Here is a 19278-nt window from a genome sequence, read left to right on the forward strand (position 1 = left end):
CAAACAGCTTTTAATGATCTGGAAACCAACAAGCGGGAAAACCATGTGGTCTGGAACAAGTCCATTTTCAAGTTGTACATTTTGGAATGTAGTGTGGGGAAAACATTTACACACTGTTGTTACTATTTGTCTCTATATCTTCACCTTTTTTCCCAAAGTCAACGGCTGTACATCCGCAGATAGCAAGTGAGTCTACGAGGCCCTGGAACAGAGTGGACCACATGCAGTACAACTTTCACAACAGTAGGGAGAATTAACAACTAAGAACTTGTGCAATGGTGATATGGGCTGTTTCAATGGTGGTGATCAGCATTCATTGCTTGCCTATCTCTCGAGCCCTAGACATTGCAGCCTCCACCGCATTCATGACTGCCGCTCTCAGGCCCCCCTTCTCCAGTTCATGGAGGGCATGGATGGTGGTCCCACCAGGGGTGCACACACCATTTCGCAATTTAGCAGGATGCTCTACAGTTTCCAGGATCATTTTAGCTGCACCCAGCAGTGTCTGAGCAGCAACTCTATTAGCCAAGTCACTGGGCATCCCCATTTTGATAGCTCCGTCCACTAGTGCTTCAGCAAATGTGTAAACATAGGCCACACCGCTGCCACTCAGCCCCGTGTGGATATCAATGTAGGACTCTAGAACCTCCTCACACAAACTGCACGACAACATTACAGTCTTCAAAAGAGCCGCCTGCTGGTCTCCGGCATAGCAGCCCCGGCAAAACACGGCAGCACCGGCCTGCACAACACAGGGTAGGGTAGGTAGAGCTCGCAGCACACTGGTCCCTGGGGGAGGAAGCGACTCCAATGTTTTAAGCGTGATACCAGCAGCCAAGGATACCAATGTGTGCTCTTTGGTGACCGTGGACGCTACCTCTTTCAAAACTTCAGGGAGAATGTGTGGCTTTGTGGCTAAAATGACCACTTTGCAGTCCTTTGGGACAGCGACATTGGAATGCGTTGTTCTACAACCAAGTGCCCTAAATTTTCCAAGGTTCCGATCAGAGGGTGTGCTCACCAAAACATTTTGTGGAGGGATTTTACCTGTCTGCAGCATCCTCGTCAGGATCCCATATGCCATCTTCCCGGCTCCGATGAAGCCAACAGTCAGAGCATCGCCTCCGTCCTCCATCTCTGCTCCTTCCCCAGTGGTCCTTTGACTGATCCGGAATGCAGCGCCTCGTACGGCCGCTTTTCTTCCCTGTCTTTATATCAGTCCCTTTCCTGTGCTGGGATCTATTTGTCCGCACACGCTGTTACAATATTAGAGATGTGGGGTTTTGTGAGAGCCGTGATACTCCACTCTGGGCCTGATGTACAAGGGAATAATTGCAAAGCGGTGGGTAATTTTTTTTACAGAGACTGTTTTGCAACCTCACCTTCATTTGTCCCTGCAGCGTCAGTACTAAGCCCCAGAGTTACTAAGATTTTGCATTGGGGTTTCTTCACTTTTTTGGCACACTCAAAATCTGTTTTGGGATTTACAAAGCCATGGAAATGCTGATTGGCACAGCTTTCTTAAAAGAAATGTTGCGTTACTGTGCATCAGGTTGAGTGGGGCATATGCGTTCCCATGCATCCACCCATGTATTTTGATGCATACCTGGGTTTTAGCCAAAATGGTGCACTACTCTGAGACTGGCGTAACAAGGAAAAATTCTTTATTGTTTCTAGTTACTTTCACTTTGAGGCACACATACGAAGAGGAATCATCTTCAAAAATAGTTTTTGTACAAGACGCTTCCCCTTCCAGCACAAAAACTATCCTGACAACAACACAGGTACCCTTGCACCATGACGCAAGGGGACTGTATTGACGTTAGGTAGCCACAAGTGCACCAGTGCTAGGAGAGAGCAGAACTGGGCCATATGTTTGAAAATATGGCTCTGGTATGCTCTCCCTTTCACAGATTGCTGCGCTGCAACTGCCCCCACTGCTCTGTGTGAAAGTTTTGTAAATGTGACTCTAAGCCTGCTAGAGACAGCAGACCCCCATCCCTGCATTGTATTAAATGCATGCCAATCTTTTTTTTAAAAGCAGCCCCTGTCCCTTCAAAGAACAGGGCCACTATGAAAAATAAAGGTGGCATTCACGGCTGCTTACTCCAATGCCGGTAGGCACAATTCACAAAGTGGAAGCTGTTCATTAAGGACCAGTTTCGGAAGGCCTTCCCTCCTGCTTTGACTGGTCAGTATTCCTATAGTGCTTAACTTGTGAAAAAACGTAAGTGCCTGAGCTCTAGTCAGGAGGCCACCGCAGCTTGCACCGTATTTTAGCGCTGCAAATGACAGTAACAACAAAACTACAAACAATCACGTTCCTTCCAGTGTAACAATACGGACTATTGCCCCAAAGCTATAAGACTGGTCTGGCCAGCAAAATAGAGAGTTGTAATGTATATTGAATTAACTGTTGTTCTGGTCATCTATAAATTAACCAAACAGCGCCACCTCGTGTCAGACTTTCACAAACACTGGTGTTGACACTTAAGTGCCGGTGCCGAGCACCGGAAACCATCTGGCTCAAATTAAGCACTGGTATTCCTTCAATGGTTTGTAATTCCAATTGCCCTTTACTGTTGATACATCTGGCCCTAAAAGGCATATGTGTGCTGCACGAGCGTGCAGTGTTCTGTTTAACGCATCTTGTTGAGAGTTTGTGTAGGTTGTTTTGGCCGAAAATGTTCTCCAAAAGCTTGATAAATCATTAAAATGTAGATTTGACATTGTATTTATTTTTTTAGTTCACACATCGATAGTACGCAAACCGTTAAATTTTTTATTTCTCATTTAATTTGAGCTCATTCACTGCCCTCAACTGAACAAATACACCTTTGGGATTTAGCTTTAGAGTATGTTTAAAATGAAATTACATTATTATAAGAATAGCACATTTGAGATTAGTGGAAACGTATTACAAGTATATTACAATTTTTTAGATAATATGCAGTAAAAAACGCACAAATATTAGGAAAAAGAAGAAAATGTGCATTTGTAATTAATTCTAAAGATACACTCAGCAAATTTTAAATTAATTCTAAAGATACATTCAGCAAATTTTAAATTAATTCTAAAGATACACTCAGCAAATTTTAAACAGAACTTCAGTCAGAGTTGCCCATTTGAGGAAAATCTTAGAAGGAATCTGGACTGGGCCTCGTAAAACTCTTCTTTCACTGAATATGAATAACGTGATCTGAGCACTCCCAGTTCCTGGCTTTGAAGATTTAAGAAAAATAGCCAGTGTGTTTTTTGCCAGTGACACCTAACGTGCGTCTCGTCGCTGCCGCCTTGCGGTGAAATGATCTTTACCGGGCGGACGGTTGCGTCCAGAAGCAATCTATTTTATCTGCTTGCCAATGATTTCACAATGCACGGAAAGAAACTTGTGATAAACTCATAACTGGCATTGGCCTGAGAACAATCCGTGAACTCAGCTCTCCCTTAGGCGGCTTCCTTCCTCTGTGCACCGCCTTCAAACCGGTGTCTAAAAAAGGCACAACACAATCTGATGTCAGTTCCCAGCCGGGAGGGATTTTTAACAAACGGATGTTTACAAACTGCATACTGGGGGTTGTGGCCTATTATTTATCATTATTGGCGCCTTCTCTGTTATCCATGTTATATCAATTCTGTTGCATGCGAAACTTTGTTTTTCCAGCGCTGATAGTTTTGACTTTTAAAAGCTGGGAATAAACGCAGCCTCATCTAGACAATAGACTTGTCCGGGCCCTTAGATTGCCTTGGTTATTTATTTTGTACTACAAGTATATGCCTCAAAAATTAAAATGGAGACAAAATAAACAAGCATTTGCAATGCATTAGGTCTCGCATTAGGAAAGTGTGAGCTATGGTTTTGTAAATGACACATTTTTTTAATATGTGTTGGCTTTGAAAATATATAAATTAATAGCATTGTTTTTCACAAAGCCAATAGCTTACACTTTCCTAATGAGAGTCCTATTGGCTATGGCAATGCTTATTAGTAGCAAGCAAGGACAGTGCTGTTGTGGTGCTGAGTGATGATGTGGTTGGGCTGAGTGATGTGGTGGTGTATTAGAGTGATGTGGTGGTGTCCCAGAGTGATGTGGTGGTGTCCCAGAGTGATGTGGTGGTGTCCCCGAGTGATGTGGTGGTGTCCCCGAGTGATGTGGTGGTGTCCCTGAGTGATGTGGTGATGTCCCTGAGTGATGTGGTGGTGTCCCTGAGTGAGGTGGTGGGGTTCCTGAGTGATGCCAGTGAGTGATGTGGTGGTGCTCCTGAGTGATGTGGTGGTGTGCCCAAGTAATGTGGTGGTGTCCCCGAGTGATGTGGTGGCGTTCCTGAGTGATGTGGTGGTGTCCCAGAGTGATGTGGTGGTGTCCCTGAGTGATGTGGTGGTGTTCCTGAGTGATGTGGGGGTGTCCCTGAGTGATGTGGTGGTGACCCTGAATGATGTGGTGGTGTTCCTGAATGATGTGGTGGATTTTTAACAAACGGATGTTTACAAACTGCATTCTGGGGGCTGTGGCCTATTGTTTATTATTATTGGCGCCTTCTCTGTTATCCATGTTATATCAGTTCTGTTGGCATATGAAACTTTGTTTTTTCAGCGCTGAAAGTTTTGACTTTTATAAGCAGGGAATAAACGCAACCTCATCTAGACAATAGACTTGCCCGGGCCCTTAGATTGCCTTGGTTATTTATTTTGTACTACAAGTATATGCCTCAAAAATTAAAATGGAGACACAATAAACAAGCATTTGCAATGCAATAGGTCTCACATTAGGAAAGTGTGAGCTATGGTGTTGTAAATGACACATTTTTTTAATATATGTTGGCTTTGAAAATATATAAATTAATAGCATTGTTTTTCACAAAGCCAATAGCTTACACTTTCCTAATGAGAGTCCTATTGGCTATGTCAATGCTTATTGGTAGCAAGCAAGGACAGTGCTGTTGTGGTGCTGAGTGATGATGTGGTTGGGCTGAGTGATGTGGTGGTGTATTAGAGTGATGTGGTGGTGTCCCAGAGTGATGTGGTGGTGTCCCAGAGTGATGTGGTGGTGTCCCCGAGTGATGTGGTGGTGTCCCTGAGTGATGTGGTGATGTCCCTGAGTGATGTGGTGGTGTCCCTGAGTGAAGTGGTGGTGTTCCTGAGTGATGCCAGTGAGTGATGTGGTGGTGCTCCTGAGTGATGTGGTGGTGTGCCCAAGTAATGTGGTGGTGTCCCGAGTGATGTGGTGGTGTCCCTGAGTGATGTGGTGGTGTCCCCGAGTGATGTGGTGGTGTCCCTGAGTGATGTGGTGGAGTTCCTGAGTGATGTGGTGGTGTCCCAGAGTGATGTGGTGGTGTCCCTGAGTGATGTGGTGGTGTTCCTGAGTGATGTGGTGGTGTTCCTGAGTGATGTGGGGGTGTCCCTGAGTGATGTGGTGGTGACCCTGAATGATGTGGTGGTGTTCCTGGTTGATGTGGTGGTGTTCCTGAGTGATGTGGTGGTGTTCCTGAGTGATGTGGGGGTGTCCCTGAGTGATGTGGTGGTGACCCTGAATGATGTGGTGGTGTTCCTGGTTGATGTGGTGGTGTTCCTGAGTGATGTGGTGGTGTTCCCGAGTGATATGGTGGTGTCACCGAGTGATGTGGTGGTTTCCATGAGTGATGTGGTGGATTCCCTGAGTGATGTGGTGGTGCCCCTGAGTAATGTGGTTGTGTCCCCGAGTGATGTGGTGGTGTCCCCGAGTGATGTGGTGGTGTCCCCAAGTGATGTGGTGGTGTCCCTGAGTGATGTGGTGGTGTCCCCACGTGATGTGGTGGTGTCCATGAGTGATGTGGTGGTGTTCCTGAGTGATGTGGTGGTGTCCCTGAGTGATGTGGTGGTGTTCCTGAGTGATGTGGTGGTGTCCCCAAGTGATATGGTGGTGTCTCTGAGTGATGTGGTGGTGTCCCCGAGTGATGTGGTGGTGTTCCTGAGTGATGTGGTGGTGTCCCTGAGTGATGTGGTGGTGTCCTTGAGTGATATGGTGGTGTCCCCGAGTGATGTGGTGGTGTTCCTTAGTGATGCGATGGTGTCCCTGAGTGATGTAGTGGTGCCCCTGAGTGATGTGGTGGTATCCCTGAGTGATGTGGTGGTGTTTCTGGGTAATGTGATGGTGTCCCTGAGTGATGTGGTGGAGCCCCTGAGTGATGTGGTGGTGTCCCTGAGTCATGTGATGGCACCAGTGAGTGGTGCCCCTGAGGGATGTGGTGGTGCCCCTGAGTGATGTGGTGGTGCCCCTGAGTGATGTGGTGGTGCCCCTGAGTGATGTGGTGGTGTCCCTGAGTGATGTGGTGCAGCAGCACAGAGACTGAAGCTAAGAACAAGCAGGGTTGAGTGCTACAAAGCGCGTTCAGTTTATCAAAGCACAGAATGATGGAGCCGGGAAAAAGCAAGGGGAAATAGGAAAACACAGGGAGAGTGTATAATGATAGAGGCAGCGAGGGCTGGGGTTTGGGGCTTGGACATTTTGTTTCCTTCCACCACAGAATAGGGCAAAGGGTGAGCCCACTTTAACAACTGGCTATCTTGAACTATGAGAGACAGCATTTTGCCTAACATATCCCCAGACCCTGGAAAAGGAGTACACACTCAGTGCCAGCACTAGAGTTTCTGAGCTGCTGGCGAATCCTTTATCTCTGCGTGTATGTAATTATTAGACTGCATATATTTTCCAAAAATACATTTTTTTAAATTTAAGCTTGCAGAGGCCAGAGCTATTGTCTTTTCCAAAACTTGTTGGGGTTGCTTTACAAATGCTGCTTTCGGCATTCATATGCCACAGGCTAATAAAGATGACCTTTCGCTAGAAGTAATGTTCCAGTGTGAAATACTTGTCTTGCCACAATCCAGTCCGAATAGGGTGGCCAGATGAATTACTGGTTCAGTTTCCTCTCTAACTTGTATGTACCTTTTTAACTGGGAAATCTTAAGCAAAATAAAAGTACTTAGAAATGCCCCCTTTAAAATTACATCTCCTCAATCTTTGTCATCTAAACGAGTAGTGTCTCTCACAACATCTTGCCTATAGAGGGTATTAATGTATTAGTCTTCAAGTGCAAGGAATTTTTAATGTCAATGTTGTGGAGGCTGGAGAAACCTGCAAAGCAAAAAAAGAAAAAAGCTCATAATTAACATCCTATTGCACTCAAGAACTGCTTGAAAACTGGGGAGACTGAAAACTTCCAAGATCCTTGATTTTCCTACTCGTTCTTAACGAGCAAAGGAAACAGCATATATTTCATAGACCATTGCTAAAAAAATTGCAAAAAATAAAGGGCCTCATATACAATGAAGCTGCGCTACCGAATCGTCACTTTTTGCGATGCTCTGGTGGCGCAGGGGTCTGCTCCATATTTACCAGGCAGCACTAAGCCACTTTGCATGGCTTAATTCAGCTTTGTAAATATCGTTCCTTTTAACGCATTTATCTGCATTAAAGGGGCGTGCAATGGGTTTTGCTGTGGCCGTTCCCAGCAACACCCTTGGCTTTTTGACACTGCCCCAGATTCACGAGGAAACATAACTCTGAGGCAGCACCAAAAACATATGCCTCCTCAAGGTGTAAGGAAGGCGCAACGAGGAGGAATAGATTTATTTTTCCTTGTTTTTACTCTTTCTCTGCTGCGTACAGCATTCTGCAACACAAATAGGAAGAGGAAAAAGCCTCTTTTGATTGTTTTTGTGCAGGAAGATTTTCCTTCCTGCACAAAAACAATCATCCCTGCAATGCAGGCACCCTTGCACCGTGGCGCTAAGTGCCTACGTTAGTGCATTGCAGCCCATTGTGTGCCAGCAAGGGAATGGGAAAGGAATGCGCTGTATCTGATAGATACTGAGCATTTCTGCCCTTTTGCCGTAGGCAAAATCTGTACTTCTTTTTTTGCCGTGAGCAAAAGTCTTGTAAATAAGGTCCATAGATTTACAAAAAATTTCTCCTGCATTTTTTTGCATCATAAAGCTCCCACAGATAGAGTTGGGCATAGCTGGACAACTATGCAAAAGTGGCTAATTGTGCAAAGTTTGTGAAATTCACCCAAGAGTTCGAGCCTGAAGTTTGAAAGTTTGGAGCAGCGTTTAGGCTGTTCTCATTAATACAGGGATGTTGGTCCAGATCCTAGTTCTATGGACGGAAAAGGCCTGCTGTCTTGTTTCTTCTTACTCAGACTTATTAGTATGTAGTCCGACAATGCCCCCTAATCGTCATAGCTTTGTAAATGACACACCATGCTTTGAAGATGGGGGACAGCAATGGAAGCCAATGAAGTTCTATCAGGGTGGGGATGATGTGATCATATTTCGTCAGACCATGGATGAGACGTGCTTCGGCCTGTAGGATGGCATGAAGGGGTGCCACTGTGTAATCTGAAAGTCGATGGACTAGGGCGTTGTGTAACTTTATTTATGGTTTTTTAAAGTGCCAGCAAATTAGATGTCCACTATTAAGCAGATGCTTTGACATGCTCACAGGGGGGAACAACCTTTACAATGCAACTTTTACGAAGCAGTACCATCAAAACGCAACTTTAACCCCCGCAGGTGCCATTACAACGCATTTATTACAATGCATGGCATTACAATGTAGGTGCTATTACAACGCATGCCATTACAACGTAAGTATAGGTAAGTATTTAATTTTAGTATGTATGTATTTTTTTTGTTTTATAAATTAATTTATTTTAAATAATTATAACATTTAAAATACATTTAATCTTTTTTTTAATTATATATTTTTTAAATAGGATAGTATTTAATTTTAGGATTTTTTTTGTTTTATAAATTAATTTATTTAAAATAATTGTAACATTTTAAATACATTTATAATATTTTTTAATGAAAATGTAATTTTTTAAATTATTTTTTAATTTTTTAATTACATTTATTTTAGAATAGTAATTTGTACCCCTACACTATCCAACACTTACCCTACTATTACACCCCCCTGGAGTTAGAATAGTAATTTTAACTCCTACACTATCCAACACTTACCTTACTATTACACCCCCCTGGAGTTAGAATAGTAATTTTAACACCTACACTATCCAGCACTTACCCTACTATTACACCCCCCTGGAGTTAGAATAGTAATTTTTACCCCTACACTATCCAGCACTTACCCCACTATTATATCACCCTGGAGTTAGAATAGTAATTTAAACCCTACACTATCCAACACTTACCCTACTATTACACCCCCCTGGAGTAAGAATAGTAATTTTAACCCCTACACTATCCAGCACTTACCCTACTATTACCCCCCCCTGGAGTTAGAATAATGGTAATTGTTGTGTCCTTACATTTAGGATTTAAAGGCACGCTAGCTAGGCCATGGGATGCTCACTATTATGCAAGACACGGCAGTGCAAAGGGGCACACAACTGATGTGACATATTAGGACATGCAATATTTATAGATGGGTGCGACCATGGAACTGAGATGCTCCCTGTTAAGTCAGAAAGTTTTACATGATGGCATATCCTTTGTTTTATGTGTCATATTACACAGTACTATAGTATTGTTGATATATAGCATGCCAGTTGGACCTCGAGAGGCCTACGTGAAGTGTGTGTGAGTGTAATTGTGAGACACCTCTGATAAGGGGTTTATTAGGTTGGTCTGGATTTTTGGCACATGTTTGGACGAACAGTTCATAGAAGGTCACGGTGGCAATGGATTTGATGTGAAATGGTAGAGGTAGAATCTCCGAGTGACGGCGGCAAAAGGCAGGGATTTTTTTTTTATTTAATTGTTGCAATTTTATTTTGCACGGACGTGGCCCGAAGGCATCAAAGCGCTTTACAAGAAGCAGAGGTGAGAAAACACTTTCTAGAGACCCCCAGGGCAGTGACAGTCCCTGCAACCCCCTAAAGCGCTTCCGGGTGACCTCACCGGCTAACGATTTCGGGATGAGAAGATTTTTCCAAAGCTGGGGGTGGAGGTGACGACTCGCTGGTGACCTGAAGAGACTAGTGCTGACTGGAAGGAAACACAAGCACATTACAGGCGTTCCTCGCCCGACGTAATTCATGTCTGTGAGACGGGTAAAGGGCCGAGGGGGGGAGGCGTTGGTGCATCTTCTTTCTCTGCGAATTATCGCTTCCTCCAGTTTTAACCGCCTCTTTGCTGGATGTGGACCCTCACTCGAGCCCTTATCTTGCTCGAGGTGTGCTGTCAATAGCCCTCTCTCCACCAGCGGCGCCATATTTATATCTGCCCGGCTCCTGCATTTATCGGAAAGACACTCCCGGTTATAATGGTGACAGGCGCTTACATACATTATGTAGTAGAACACAATAGGTTGATCGAAGTGGGGGGCTGAACCAACTCTTCGACAGTTGGAAACATTGTTATGTGTGTTTGCAAGGGAGTAGCCAGAAAATTAAGATACCCCCACTTAGAAACAAGCTCTTGGCATTGCTGTGGGGAGGGGGGGAGAAGAAATGCGAGGAACGGCCTGGCGGCTGTGAAGTGTGAAGCAGTGGGCAGAGGAGGAGAAATAGGAGACACGGCCTGGTGGCCGTGAAGTGTGAAACAGTGTGCGGGCGAGCCCTTTGAAGTGAAGCTCTCGGAGGCAGGCGGCTCGGGAGCGAGGGAAAAGCGCATGCTTGTGTTCGGGTGAACTGTCGGAAATCCGCCTGATGGTTTGAGAACTTATTTTGACCACTAAAATTCTCCCCTATCCATTCCTTGCGGAATGGGATAGGTGAGCCCTAAAAATATCCTGCTGCACACAAAGTAGTAACCAAATGCAAACATACAATCTAAAAATAATAGGCAGTACGGGTGCTCTCTAGTCGGCAGGTGTACCTAAAACAGGTGTAGGGACCATTGTTAGTGTTAAAGTATATCACAGGAAAATATTATTCATATTGGTTCCAAGAAAATATACTATTGGATTAGAAATACTTTAGCCTGAAGACAAGGTGTAAACACAAAAGGACAAACAAATTAAAAGCTGGTAAAGAGTGGAAATTATTTATTGGCACCCAGCCAAATTGCATTAGTGAACTCAGCCTTTTAAAGCACATGTGCATATTTGATGAGACATATAAATGCAGTCACTCACAGTTCAAGAGTGCCAATTACGGCAGTGGGCTGATCCATCGGCTTATGGCTCTGTGCTTTGGTGTGTAAAACGTAAAATGTGAATCACCTTTGGACAAACCAAAGAATGTAATATTTAAGTTTGTATATATGTATTTAATATGCTTTGTTATTAGATTAGTCTGACCTGACAGCGAAAAAGCTGCTAAACTAATAAAGAGAAAATTAAAAGCGGCAAAAAAAGTTCAGGAATGCCTAATGGTTACCTGAAATTAAACACAAAATAATGTGCCGTTTTTAATCTCTCAATGTCTAGCTCATCTCAACAAGGTTTGGTTTCACACACACAGGTGACGAGAGTGAACTTTGTTCAATTTACCAAAGCTTGAATGTGAAATACAGGTTTTTGTAACCCAGTTTAACCCCACCCAATACATTGTTGAATACTTGTGGGTTACCAACAGTCCTAAAACAGGGATCCAGGGAGACCGTGGTGATTAGAAACAAACATGTTTGTGTTCTTTTCACCACCACACACATAAATTGTACTTAGAAAAAGACACTCTAACTCAAAAGTGTGTTTATTTAAATAGGTAAACCTTGTTCAGAATATCTAAAATAGCCACACAGAATATGATTAAAACAGCACAAATGCATGTTGCGAACAACAAGAATAAGGTGAGCATTTCTACCATGGTTAAAATGGCGACTATAAACCTAGCACCCTAAATCTATTTCTACGCTAAGAGAGCATGGAGCAGAATAACTTGCATCTAGATTTTAGAGATAAAGTGAGTTCACTGCATACCTGTTTATAGCAGAATGTTTTAATTATCAGGAGTCCAGGAGGCAGTGTTCCTGTAAAAGGCAAACATGCATCACAGTAGCATCAGCTCCTCCCGAACTCGGGCTCTATATCAGCTTTTAGTAGAAAGTGCAATACGACTGCATCTATGGCAGGCAGGATCGTCTATGGCAGTATCTTGCCCATGATAATCCGGGGCAAAGGACCTCTCCTCACAAGGTGGTCAAGTGGCAGGCCTTTTATACATCTTATCTAAGATGGGATTTCCATCACCACCTTTGAAATGTTTGATATAACAACGAGCATCAAGATGCTAGTCTAAGAGGTATTATTTTAAATTAATAAAAAACAACATCCTACAATTCAGACCACCCTGCTTTTGACTATTGTTGCTTGACCTTGAAATTGAGATAACAAGGCACTTTTTTCCAGACAGATGTCGCATTAGGTGTCTTGTTGATGTCTATATCTAAATGACGTGATACTTCTGCAGGATTTAGGAAAGATAAGGACAGACGACATATGCGTCAAAGGCAGATATGGAAGAATACAGAAAATGGAGTCTCGGCCTACTTAAAATGGAGTTGGGGCCTATGTCTTGACATCATCAATTAACACAGCCTCAAACATTGTCCATACATAACAGCGGAGGAATGGAGGTGAAAGAACGGGTGGGGCATATTGTGATAAAAGAGGCTTAGAATGTGGGGTTGCCGGTTGGTAGTTATAGTGAGGACCTAGAATGCACAGGAAAAGCATTTTTTGACTTACCTATATCTTTGGTGTCGTTTGACGAATCTTCACAAAATTTTCCAAAAACAGTGCCACAATCATTCTTGTTGTGCATGGAAAATTTCGGGGTGATCCATTGAGCGGGGACCGATGGAGAAAGAGGGGGTCAAAAACGTGTGTTTTCCAAGTTACTTCTCATAAAAACTTTAGACTCAGCTACAGCCCAAGCTGCTGAACGGAATAACATAAATTTAACAGAAAGGTAGCCATTGGTCCAGGGCAGTGCCTTTATACGATTTGGTGTAAATGCATTCAGTAGTTTTAGAGATATTAACTGAAATCCAAATTTGTATATAAAGGGACACAGGATCTGGTAATCCCTGTTCTGAAATCTGATTGGCTGGCAACATTTCCACCCAGGAAGTGTTGGCAGCCATCTTGAGACTCGGCTTGAGCCAAATCCCAGAAAAATTCCCCCAAAAAGAAAGGGCATGATAGGAATACTCTGGCTCACTAGGCCCCCTGTGGGTTGGGGGGAGAGGGGGGTAGGGTCCTACTGGGACTTTGCTGGGCCAAAAAAGCATTTTGTTTGTTTAATATTCAGTGGAAGTCACACTGGATCAATGGCTCCTGCCGCAAATGTTTAAAAAAATCACATGCTCATGTGCTTCTGTAGGACTCGGTTCGGGGGCTTATTTATTGTTAAATGGGGGGTCTCACTTCTCACATCCCAAGAGCTTATTTATTGCTGAATGGGGAGCCTCTCTGACCCCCTGGATCCCACCTTCCCAGGGACACATTAAAAAATTGGGAGGCCTTATGGACCACTCGGGCCCCAGGGACCATCACCTCCCCAGGGCTTATGTATTGTTATGTTGAGCCTCTCAGATCCCCTGGGTCTCGAGGACCACCTCCAGCCCGAGGGCCACAATGTAAATGTAAATGTAGTAGTATTTGTATAGTGCACCGAATCGACCCCCGAAGGGGTATCTCAGGCTCTTGTACGCATACCTCTGTGGAACCCTTCCTGGCTTTTCCCTGTGAAGTGCCCACTCCTGGGCGCCCCCAAAGTGAAGCCAGGCATCCTAGAGTTGTTGGGGCCATTGTGGAGATTAAGCAAGCTATTGCCCAGAGTTGCAGAGTGGGACCCATGATCAGAATAGGCACCGAGGCGAGAATTATCAGGTCTGCGGAAATTGAGCCCAAGACCCGCTGAGCCGGGAATTGAACCCTGGTCCCGGGCTAAACCTCTGCATCAGGGTCTTCCGCTCTAACCATTGAGACACACTTCTCCACAATCAGTTTGTGATGGGGCCTCAGGGACCACCACCTCCCTGGGCCAAAGTTTTTAAAAAATGTGTGGAGGGCTATGCCGCCCCCTTTGAGGCTGTTTTCAGCCCCAGGGACTGTCACCTCCACGGAGCAGGCCCTACAAATAGAAAGGAGAAGGTTAAGTGGTCACCCTCCTGGAGCCATTGATGGCCCTGGAGACCGCCACATCTCAGAGCCAGCTCCTGCTATGTCTCGGCATGCCCACCCACGGGACATAGCTGTTTGCTGTGGCTTGGCAGGAGTGCCAAGCCACAGCAAATTCTTCCCTTCCAGCAAGTTAAAGCTCAGAAATGCTCTCTCTTGCTGGAAGCAGAGCAGAATTGCTTTCAGACACAGTGAGCTGCATGTTTATCAGCTCCCTAAGTCTGAAAGTAGTGCTCGCTCCTGCAGGAGACACGGAGCCAACAGGGACCGCTGGGGCATTTTGACTCCCCAAGCCGCCCCAAAACAGTGTGGGTGCACTGAGAGCTTCAAGAACAAATGGGAAGCTCCCAGGGGATGGGTACCCTGTGGCAAAACTTGACCCTGGGAGATGGGTCACGCAGCCACCTCATTCATCTATAAATGGCCGTGCCCCGGGGGATGGGTTTGCCGGGGCTGAAAAATGTCTGGTTAGGAGAACCGAGTGGCCTCCCTCATCTACTACTATTTAAAACATTTTTAAAAGGGCAGGCCCCCGTAGATGGGGTTCCTTGGGCTGAAATTGGTCCAGAAAAAGGGGGCCACATGGCCTCACTCCTTTATTAAAAGTAAGGCAGAAATTGAAGAAGATAGGGGGCCATGTGCCCCCCTCCGATAATACAATACAATTTATTTTAAAAGGCTGGCCCAGGGAAGTTGTTGGAAGCCCTGCCCCCTTTTACCACCACTCAGCAAATGTCCCTCCTGGTGCACCACTAGTTGGGGAATTAAGTCCCCTTGGCTCGTGAGGGTCATTGGGGGCAAATTACTCATGTGGATTTAATAGTCAGCATGGTTATTGAAGGAATGTATTCACTTTTCCCACAAATTAACTGGTACAGTGTACAGAGAATGTGTTGCATTGTTCAACCAAGTGAATAACAGAGGCTTTCTAAAGAACGCATGCACAACGGACAGCCCATATAATCCTGAAATTTCAAGAAAGAGATGCTCCTGAAAGGAAAGTGGAAAATAATTGTCCTTTTCATGTGAAAGAATCTAAAATTGATGGAGAAGGGGAATTGTTTTATTAAAAGGTAACAAGGTGAATAAAATGGCAATTGGTAAACATCTATTTGCCTTATTCTTCATTGTAAGGGTATTTTTGATAAACTTTTTTCTTCTACTAACTGGATTATAATAATAATAATAATGATAATACGGCATTTATAGAGCGCCTGGTTACACCTACTGGTGTGTCCCCGCACTAGGAAGCAGTTTCACGCTGGAGCAGAGGGAGGAATCTAAATAAGTCTTGCAGAGCCAGGTTTTCAGACTTCTTCAAAAGGTGGATTCTGGTTTCTCTGCTCTAAGCAGAGGTGGGAGTGTGTTCCAGCTTTTGGCCGACAGGTAGCCAAAAGAGCGTGGGCCCATCCTAGCCCTTTTTATCTTCGGTATTTTGAGCAGGTGCGCTCCTGTTGATCTTACCTGTTGGCTAGGATTGTACGGGGTTAAAAGATCACACAGATAGCTGGGGCCTTTCCCCTGTAAACTCCGGTGGCAGAAACACATGGCCATAAAGAGAATTATTTTTTCCACTGGTAGACAGTGCAAGGAGTCAAGGGCTTTTGTCATTGAGGCACACCTCAGTAGATTAAGGACTAGGAACGCCGCTGTGTTTTGGATTAGTTAAAGGCGTTGCACGCAGCATTTTGAAGCACCCAGGTACAAAACATTCCCATAGTCCAGTTGGGAGGTCACCAGAGCGTGGACTATAGTTTTCTTTGCTGACACAGGGAGGATGTCCAAGGTTTTCCTTAGCATTTTGAGTGTGCCAAAGCATTTCCCTGCTACCTTTCTGGAATGGGCTATGAAGAATAGTTTTGGATCGAGCCACACTCCATGATTCTTTACCTCTGATTTAGGCAAGGGAACCGGCCCCAGCCTCTAGGGCCACCAGGCTGATCCCCAGATAGAGGGAGATTTACCAATGATCATGACCTCCGTCTTGCTCCTATTCAATTTTAAGCAGTTGTTTGACATCCATGAGGCCAGATTTTTGAGACAAGAAGAGAATTGTGTTGCTGTCTTACCAGAATCTTGAGCGAGGGTTACCACAAGCTGGGTGTTGTCCGCATATGACACAATAGGGATCTTATATTTGTCCATAATATCTGCCAATGGGCCGATGCACAGGTGAAAGAGTGTGGGGCTGAATGTGGAACCTTGTGGAACCCCTTGGAGTAGTGGCAGTGCTTTGGATCTGTAAGGGTGTTGTGCCACCTGGAAAATCCGGTCCTCAAGAAAGGACCGCATCCACTTAAGTGCTATCCCATCTAGTCCACAGACCTGGAGACGCTGAAGGAGAAGTTTGTGGAAACCGTATCAAAGGCAGCGCTTAGGTCCAGCAGGACAAGGGCGAACGTCTGACCGGCGTCCACTTGTCTCGGTATGGACTCTGTTGCATAGAGTAATGCTGTCTCAGTTGAGAAAGATGCTCTGAAACCTGATTGAGTAGGGTGTGGTAGCTTGTGTTTGTCAATATGAGCCACTAATTGCTTATTTAGAACCTTCTCTGTGATTTTAGAGATGTATGGAAGTAAAGAGATGGGCCAGAGATTGTCCAACAGCTCAGGGCTGGCTGAGAGTTTTTTCTTTAAAGGTATGACAATTACTTGCTTCCATGACTTAGGGACCTCCCCAAATTTAAAAGATGCATCCAAAAGTTGTTGTATGTAGGGTAGAATCAGTTCTGTGCCCTCCCTTATTCTGCTAGGAGCAGCAATATCGGCCGGGGACCCAGATTTATTTTTAAAACCACTTCCTTGAGCTCTGTTATGTGGGGGGCGCGGAATTCACACAGGGGGGTAAACCCCGGCTCAATAGGTTTCCTCTATTGTCCAGTATGACCATTATGTACTTCTTCAGGGAAGGAGTTGTAAATACTAGATATTTTTTGTAGGAAAAAATCGACAATCTTATTGCACCTCTCCTCAGAGTTGCTGGTAGTGTACATTTTCCTGTCAAGAGATGAAATCTCTTTAAGAGTTGCAAACAATTCCTTGGATGCATATTCTGCTGTTTCTATTTTCTCCTTGTAATACACTTTGCGTCTTTTTTTTAGTAGGGAATGGTACTTGTTTTGAGCTATGTTATAGGCTTCCTTCGATTCTTTGGAGAAGGCTACCCTCCATTTGCGTTGTAGGCGCTTGAAGCCCTGCTTTGCAATTCGTAGCTCTTCATTGTACCAGGGTGCTGATTTTGACCTTCTCTTCGGGGTCTTAGTGGTCCATAGTGCCACCTTGTCAAGTGTCTCCATAATCCATATCTCTACTAAGGCGTTAGCAATATTAACCTCTTGAGCGCTCATGACGAGGTCAGCTCGTCATGAGCCACGGCGCTCCATTGCTCATGACAAGCTGAGCTCGTCATGACCGCGCCCGTTTGATGGAAAGCTCGCACGTGGGGCTAATTCCCCCACTGTGCTGAGCGTTCTATTAAACGGGCGCGGTCATGACGAGCTCAGCTCGTCATGAGCACCGGAGCACCGTGGCTCATGACGAGCTGACCTCGTCATGAGCATGGGGGCACTGTACGCGCCCCCGCTCCCCCAGCACAGTGGGGGAATTCCACCAGCGGTGAAGGGGTTAATGTCACTGACTAGTAGAGGAGGATTTTTTTGAAGCGCGTTGGAGAAATTCTCACAATTGAATCCAGCCCATTTCCTACATGGGAAGTCAGAGTTGCTTTTATTTGAAGTTTGTGGTTTAGGTAGAGGAATATAGAATACTATGAGGTGGTAATTAGACCAAGGGATGGGGGTTGGTGGCTCGACCACCAGCCCTGTAAGGTTTGAAGCAGTACTAGCATGGTGAGCAGTTGCTAACTCTTACGCTGCCCCTCGCTCACATTTTTATCTTCATCTTTTTATCGCCCAACTAACAGTGCACCATTTTAAATTGCCTAACGTTTTTAGTGCTAGCGTGTTTTACTTGTTTTTACTTACTGCAGTCTGCCTACACACACTTCCTCTCCTTCTGAGACCCCGGTCACCCACGGCAATTAGTGCCGATTGAGCGGAGGGTCTTTAGCTCCTCCCACTCCCTTCCAGTGACAGCCTCTCCTCCGGCGGGGAAACGAGTTGACCAGCTAGTCCTCCTCTATAAGTGGAGTATGCAGAGCTGGGCGCACATAGACTGAGGTAATCCAATTGCAAGTGACTTTAATTCGGACATCTCAAAAGCAGGGATTTTCCTTCACCAATATGCTGATGACACATAACATACCTAAAGGTCTCCTCGCCAAACAACATCTTGCAGCTCGCCATCAACCTAAACTTTTTGTTCAAAACTCATCACCTAAAATTGAACCCTTCCAAAAATTAATTATTTCTCATCTCCCCTTGGAAATTAACACTACCATTACAGTCCTGGATAGATACACTTAACATCCTCAAGAGTAAACCCACCATGGATGACTGTTAATTACCTAGGAGTCATTTTAGACAGGAAGATCAACTTGAAGTATCAAATTACACCATGGCCAGATACGTGCACTATCAAATCTCTTACTCGTACATTGGTGCTCCCCTGAATTGACTGTTGTTACTCTCTCTTGACTGTTCACCCCAAAATCCACATCACCCCCTGAAATCGATGCTGCACTCAGCAGCAAGCTTCATCTACGGGCTCAAAAGGAATGATCAGTCCACATCCATGCTGGTCTCTCTATGCTGGCTGCCCATTGAGGCCAGGGCCATATACAAAACTGCTTGTATCACTCATAAAGCCAAACAAACTTCCACTCCCAGTTACCTGGCAGGCAAACTCAAGATTACAGGAGGTTCTAGACCTTCACGAAATGAAAAAGCATTGCTGTTAGAACTCTTCACATTTAAAAAGAAACAACTCCGGGCACAACCCTTCTCGGCTAGTTCAACCACAATTTGGAACTCATTACCTCAAAACCTTTCCACTACCACCATACTGGCAACCTTCAAAATGGAACCGAAGCCCTCCTCCTTCAACAATATTTTAACTAAGACTCTGGAGCCAATCCTCTCCATTGAGAACATTTTCACTCACCTTCTAAACAGAACTGAAAGCCCTCCTCCGATGATATATGAGCTAAGCCAGTACAGCTAATCCTCTCTGTTGAGAACATGTTCTCCTACCACCTGACACAGAACTACACTACCTCCCCTTCATCAGGAGCTTAAACTTGTTTTTCT

At 44.8% G+C, this 19278-nt stretch overlaps 1 pseudogene; it reads right to left on the reverse strand.

The window, feature by feature from the left end:
- Positions 1-236: 236 nt before the first annotated feature.
- On the reverse strand, positions 237-1135 carry LOC147724712 (pyrroline-5-carboxylate reductase 3 pseudogene; annotated as a pseudogene).
- Between the last annotated feature and the right edge of the window lie 18143 nt (positions 1136-19278).

Source organism: Lissotriton vulgaris, chromosome 4_1, assembly GCF_964263255.1.
Source record: "Lissotriton vulgaris chromosome 4_1, aLisVul1.2, whole genome shotgun sequence".
Taxonomy (NCBI): Eukaryota; Metazoa; Chordata; class Amphibia; order Caudata; family Salamandridae; genus Lissotriton; species Lissotriton vulgaris.